Source organism: Ambystoma mexicanum, chromosome 1p, assembly GCF_040938575.1.
Source record: "Ambystoma mexicanum isolate Mex_15411 chromosome 1p, UKY_AmexF1_1, whole genome shotgun sequence".
Taxonomy (NCBI): Eukaryota; Metazoa; Chordata; class Amphibia; order Caudata; family Ambystomatidae; genus Ambystoma; species Ambystoma mexicanum.
In genome coordinates this window covers 1,013,988,538-1,013,995,063 of record NC_090921.1, presented here as the reverse complement: position 1 = coordinate 1,013,995,063, position 6,526 = coordinate 1,013,988,538, and positions in this window count along the sequence as shown.

Genomic DNA, 6,526 nt, shown 5'->3' with positions numbered 1-6,526 from the left:
ATGTTCCCCTCTATTCCAGTGTGATCGGGGTCCGGTCGGGGATTAGTAGAGGGGACTGCATTGGAGCCATCTAGTGAGTGGAGGTCTCCTGCTGAGAGTTGGGTATTTGGCCGCATATTCAAAGAATGGGTCCCATATATTAAGGGTTCTATTTAAGGAGTCCGAGCGAATTGCTGTGATTTTTTCTGATACTGCGATCTCCCAGCATTTGGCCCACCATGGGGCGATCGAGGGGCCATTTTTGTCTTTCCATAATCGAGCCATTGCGATCTTCGCAGCTAATAGCAGGTGGTTGCATAGGCGGGAGATATGACCTGAAATTGGGAACGCTCCATCGCCGGTTTCGCCCAGAAGGACAATTCCTGGGTCCCATGGGATTGAGAGGCCAGAGATTTCTTTAATGTGTTTCAGCACTTCTTTCCAGTATAATTCTGCCTTTGGGCAGGTCCATACTAAGTGATAGAGGGATCCGGGGGCTTGGAAACCTCGCCAGCATGTGGCGGGAAAGTCCGGGTTGGCTTTATGGATTTGGGTGGGGGTAATGTAGTATCTGTAGCACAGTTTATAGCCTCCTTCCTTATTCGTGACGCATTGTGAGCTTTTATGTAGTCTGGACCAAATTTGCTCCCAGCTTTCTATTGCTATTTCCCAGCCAATATCCTTTTCCCATTCCATCATATATCTATCTTTCTTTGCTGGGTCCGATCTGTCTAGGAGCCGGTATATGGTGGATATTCTACCTTTGTTGGTCGGGGATGTTAAAGTGAGCTCCAGGGCTGTTGGTTCTCTCGAGCATTTGTCCCGAGTCCTTCTGTGTGACATCCAGTGCCTGATTTGTGAGTATCGGAATCTTTCCCGTTTCCCCACTCCGAATTTTGTTTTGCATTTCTCGAAGGTGATGGGAATGCCTTCTTCCATGAAATCGCTAGTTTTTGCCAGGCCCCCTGCTATCCAGGCGTGGAAGTCTCGAGGTAGGTTACCAGGGGTGAATTCCGGGTTGTTCCAGATAGGAGACATGGGTCCCAGGGAGCCGCGAAGTCCCCATTTCCGCGCTGCGGTTTTCCAACATTGGGTTGTGATGGTCGTGGCAGATAGTGGCCCGGAGTTGACTTGTGGCTTTAGTAGTGGTAGGTGTGGGTGATCATGTAGTGGGACCGGGCACCAGGATTCCTCGATTTGACGCCATAACGGGGGGTCTACTTCCTGCACCCAGGCAAATGCGTGAGATAGTTGGGCTGCTAGCGAGTATCTGACTAGGTCAGGGAAACCCATTCCCCCTAGTGGTTTGCCTTTCATCATGATTCGTTTGTTGATCCTGGGCCTCTTCCCTCCCCAGACAAATTCCATTAGTTTCTTCTGTAGTGCTCGTATGGCCGGGGGTGGGATTTGTAGAGGCAGGGATGCGCATTGGTATAGCCATCTGGGTATCAGGTTCATTTTCACGGCTGAGATTCGTCCGAACCATGAGATTTCTTGTTGTTTCCATCTTTTGAGATCATTTTGCAGCGCGCCAAGTAATTGTGGGATGTTCTTTTGAGTATAGGCGCATTGGATTTCCGGTGATCTGGACTCCAACGTATTCTATGGCATCTTTGGCCCAGGGAATTGGTGAGAGTGGAGCGAGCCCGGCCTCGTCCAGGTGGGATAGATTGATGGGTAGTGCTGAGGATTTGGTTAAGTTGACTTTGAATCCTGACACGGTGCCGAACGCCTCGATCTCTTTCCATAGTGTCCCCAAGGAGGCTGGGAGGTCTGTCATGGTTAACAACACGTCGTCGGCATAGAGTGCAATTTTATACTCATGATTTCCCACCTGGATTCCTTTTATGGCTTCATTTCGTCTAATTCAAGCGGCGAAGGGCTCCATGGATAGAGCAAAGACCAGGGGTGAGAGCGGGCAACCCTGTCTAGTGCCTCTTGTGATGCGGATGTGTTCGGACCTCGCGCCATTAACTCGGAGTTGTTTAGTGGGGATTTGATAGTTGGCCATGACCCATGATGTGAAGTTAGGGCCGAAGCCAAAGCGTTGGAGGACCTTGTGGATGTATCCCCAGTCCACCCGATCAAAGGCCTTGTGGGCATCTAATGAGATTACCGCCATTTTTGTTTTGGATTTGTGAGCGCATTCAATTAGGTTTAGTACTCGCCGAATGTTGTCATGGGTCCCTCTGCCAGGGATAAATACTGTTTGGTCACGGTCGATTAGGCTTGGAAGAGTTGGGCCCAGTCTTCTGGCTAGCACTTTGGCAAAGATCTTCCCATCATTATCCAGGAGTGATATGGGCCGGTATGAGTCTGGCAGTTCAGGGTCTTTTCCGGGTTTGTGAAGCAGGATTGTGATTGATTCGGCCATGGATTTAGTGACGGCTTTCGTGGATAGGAAGGAGTTGAATAAGGCGGATAGCTGTGGGGCCAGAACTCTGGCGAATCTTTTATAAAATGTTGCGGTTAGGCCATCTGGGCCTGGAGCGGAGGGTTTAAGAGCTTTGATGGCTTCAATAATTTCTTCTTCTCCCATGGGAGCCTCCAGATGTTCCAGTTGGGCGGGATTGCGGGGCGGGAGTGCGCTTGGATATTCTGGTAGGTCTTCTAGTTTTAACGGGTCACTGGACATTATAGATATGTGGAAACTCAATAGTTCGTTTATTTTCTCCGATTGGGAGAAGAGCAGTTTTCCATTTCCCCCTCGTAGTTTGAGTATGTTGTTCCGGCTACGGAGCGCCCTCAGCTTCTGTACTAATATCCTGTTTGCTTTGTTTCCTTTGGCGTAGTAAAATTGCTTTGTGTACGCTAGGGATTTGGCGGTCCGGTCGGCGCAGTGCATTTCCATGGCCGTTTTCTCCTTTCTCAGGGCCCTCTCGGTTTTCCTTGAATATTGAGTTTTTAGCTGGGATTCATGGAGGGATACCTCTTTTTCTAGTTTGGAGGAGGCTATGTTTGAGGTCCTTCGCTGTTCAGCACCGGCCCCTATTAGCACACCCCTAACCACCGCTTTCATTGCGTCCCAGATTATACTGATGGGGGAAGTTTGTGTGGTGTTCTCTTCAAAGTAGTTTATCAGTGAGTCCTCCACTTCGGCCCTTATGCTAATATCTAGAAGGAGTGAATCATTCAGTTTCCAGTGCCTTTGAGGAGGGGATTTCTGGCCTGAGATGGCTAAGTTTACAGAGATCGGGGAGTGGTCCGAGATCATGCGAGTGTGGATTTCTGTGTCATTGACACAAGGATAGAGGATGCCAGGGATTAAGATTAGGTCAATTCTCGAGTATCCCTTATGGACTTTGGAGAAATGTGTGTAGTCTCTTGAGGTGACATTTTGTGTTCTCCATGCATCTACTGTCTCTGTTTCTCTGAACAACTTAAGTAATGCAAGGGCCTGCGTATAATCATTATTCGTGGCGGGAAGAGTTTTGTTCAGCAGTGGATTAGGGATGGCATTGAAATCTCCGCCAATGAATAGGTGGCCTTACGGAATGATAGAATCGTTGGTAGGATGTCGTTTAAGAACTTGCTTTGGGAAGTGATGGGGTTGTAGATTGAGACCAATGTGATGGGAAGTTCTTCGAAGATGCCTTTGAGAAGCAAGAAATGGCCCTCTGGGTCTCTCCTTATTGTGATGTTGAGTAGTGGGATTTTGTCGCTGAGAAGAATTGCCACCCCCCTTTTCTTTGAGCCGGAAGTGGCAAAGAAGGACTGTTTATATCTCTTGAATTTTATGCGGTGTTCATCCTCTGCGAGGAGATGAGTTTCCTGCAGTAGGGCGATGTCTCCGGCCAGTTGACCCAGGCGGTGTTCTACCGATCTGCGTTTTCTAGGTGAGTTCATCCCCTGTATATTCCAGGAGAGGAATCTTAAGTCGCTTGTATTAGCCATCTCTGGCGGCGTGGTGATGAGGTTGTCTCGTGGGGTTTATGCCTGGGCTGATCTGTGGGTTTTGGATAAGGCCTGATGAGTGTAACGAGTTGTGGGTTTGTTTTCGTATGTTGTTGCATGTTGTGCTGCAGAGTCCTTGGATGACTCTAGGGACGGTGAGGGACCGTGATGAATAATACATTCTTGTAAGTTTCATATTTCTCTCTATGTCTTTTCTCCTTTCCCAACGTTGAACTGGTAGAGGGAATGTCTACCTACTGCCACTGGGGAACTTGTGGCACCAATGCGGTGTGGCCAACTGGGCCGCCGAGACAAACCGCGTGGAAGCTCGGCGGAGGGCACGCCTCTGTTTAGGTGCGTATGGGTTGCTTGTGATAGCTCCAGAGGGGCCTCACTTGGTCTTGGGTGAACACTGCATGATGGGTCCACCGCCTCCTGGGCCGGGGAGCCGCTGCCACACGCTCAGCCCCTGTCGCTGTCTTCTTTCGGGGGGCCACTGAGTCTGCGTCGTCTGTTGGATTTGGACCATGACCCTCCTGGGGAGTCGTTCCGGGGAGGGCGAACCGGTTCTTCAGGTTTGTCGCTGGGGTCGGTATCGTTTATGCCCATGAGTTTCTCCGCTTCTCTCAGTGACTGTATTTGCCTCTGTGCTCCGCCCCATTTAAATTTCACTGAAGTGGGAAATCCCCAGTGGTATGGGATTTTCTTCTCTTGTAGCCAGGTTGTCAAGGGCCGCATTGCTTTTCGTTTCAAGAGTGTTGCGCTCGCTAGGTTTTGGTAGAGAGAGATCGAAGACCCTTGGAAGGTGATCTGTCGCATTTGCCTTGCTTCTCGCATAATGTCCTCTTTTATCTGAAAGAAGTGTATTCTGGCCAATACATCCGGGGGGAGCGTGGAAGTTTTCCTTGGAGTGGTTCTGTGCACCCGGTCCAATTCTAGGAGGGAGGTGTCTGGGAGGGTGATGATAAATCGAAAGAGATTCGATATGTAAGCTTTCAGGTCTGGTTCCGGGATAGTGGTTGGGATACCTCGGACTCTGATGTTGTTCCTCCTTGATCGGTTTTCCAAATCCTCCTGTTTTGCTTCAAGGATCTTGCATCGTGCTTCGAGGGCAGCTATCCTGTCCTTGTTATGTTCATCTTCGATTCTTTGGTCACAGACTTCGGATTCAATTTCGGCAGTCCGATGCTCCACTTCCCCCATTCTTTTGTCCAGTGTGTTTATTTTTTTAGTAATTTCCTCAGAGCTTTTTTGGATTTCCCTGGTTAGGGCCACTAGTAGTTCTTGCAGATCAGCTTTGGTTGCAGCTTCAGGCGGAGTGGAGTCTGCCTCTGTAGCTGGTGGGGTGCTATTTTTGTTAGTATCCCCCGGTGGGTCGGTTTTCTTGGCTCTTTCAACAGCCGCGGAAGTCATGAGGGTGACAACGTCAGATTGTTTAGGTGCCTTCGCGCCTTTAGACATTGTCATGGGAGATTGGGGAGAGTGGCAGCACTTCGGCGTGGGCGAGACAATGAGTGCTGTGGGATGCCCGGGAGGTTCTGGGGCTGGGTCTCCGAGTCCAGTGGCGGAAATCGCCTGAGCCAAGAGGAATGAATCTGAGGTTTTTTGGGGGGGTTCTGGGGCAGCGGTTGCGGCGATGTTCATGATATATCAGGAGGGGACTGACGATATGGGGCTCAAGAGGTCGGGCCGGCGGGTCCATGGGGCTTCTCTCCGCTGCACCCCCGGAGCCAGTAGGCTGCCCTCCCGCTCCTCCACCCCCCCCGACTCCTCACCTCCCGACCCCGATGCTGGGGTGAAGCTGTGTAGCTGTAGTGATCCGGGGCAGCCTGAATAGATGGTGGGGGTATCAACCCCTGCAGGTCTGTGGAGCGATGGTTCAGGAAGGGGGGCCCGAAGTTATGTGAAGCGGGTAGTAGCAGGCAGATGGAGGGAGGAGCAGGGCCAGAGGACTACCCCCGGAGTAGGGGTGCAAGTCCGGTCTTTCAGCTGGATGTGGTGGGCGTGGTGGCCGGAGCTGCTGGGGGGGAGGACAAAAGCGAACTCCGGTGATGTTGTGAGGGGGGGCAGGGGGCCCCGTTGCAGTGGTGAGTGATCCGGGTTCTGGCGGAGGTCCGCAAGATGGCCGCCGGGCCTGGAGGTGCTGTCGCTGCGGGATCTGTAGTGTGGGTCCTGGGCCATTGGAGCGCTGTTTTTAGGCCGGACGGGCTGCGACGTGATGAACTGGCTGTTTAACCGCTTGCGCAGTGCCCTGGGTAGAAAGAGAGAGGCCCGTGGGTCGGTGCCTCTGGGGATCTTGTGCGGTCCTGTGCGTGGATTCGGGGAGCGCGCACTCCTGGCGGGCTTGCTAGCCGGCCAATGTCAGGGCACTCACGCACCGGTGGTGTTGGGGAGTAGCTGATGGCCCCCTGAGGTGAGCCGTATGCAGGTAGGCAGGAAGGGTGCGTGGCGGGCAGCGCTGCCGAATCCCGGGCTCGGGGGAAAAGGGACAGTCCAGCGGCTGCGTCCTGGTAGAAGGGTGAAGGAGAGCCGGCTGTTCCTCTGCCCGGGGTGTAGCTCTGCTTCGGCGTAGATAGGGCGCGCTCCTGTCGGGCTCAGATGCCGTTGGCTATCGTTGTGCTATCTGCGTACATTGGTGCTGTCGGGTAATTGG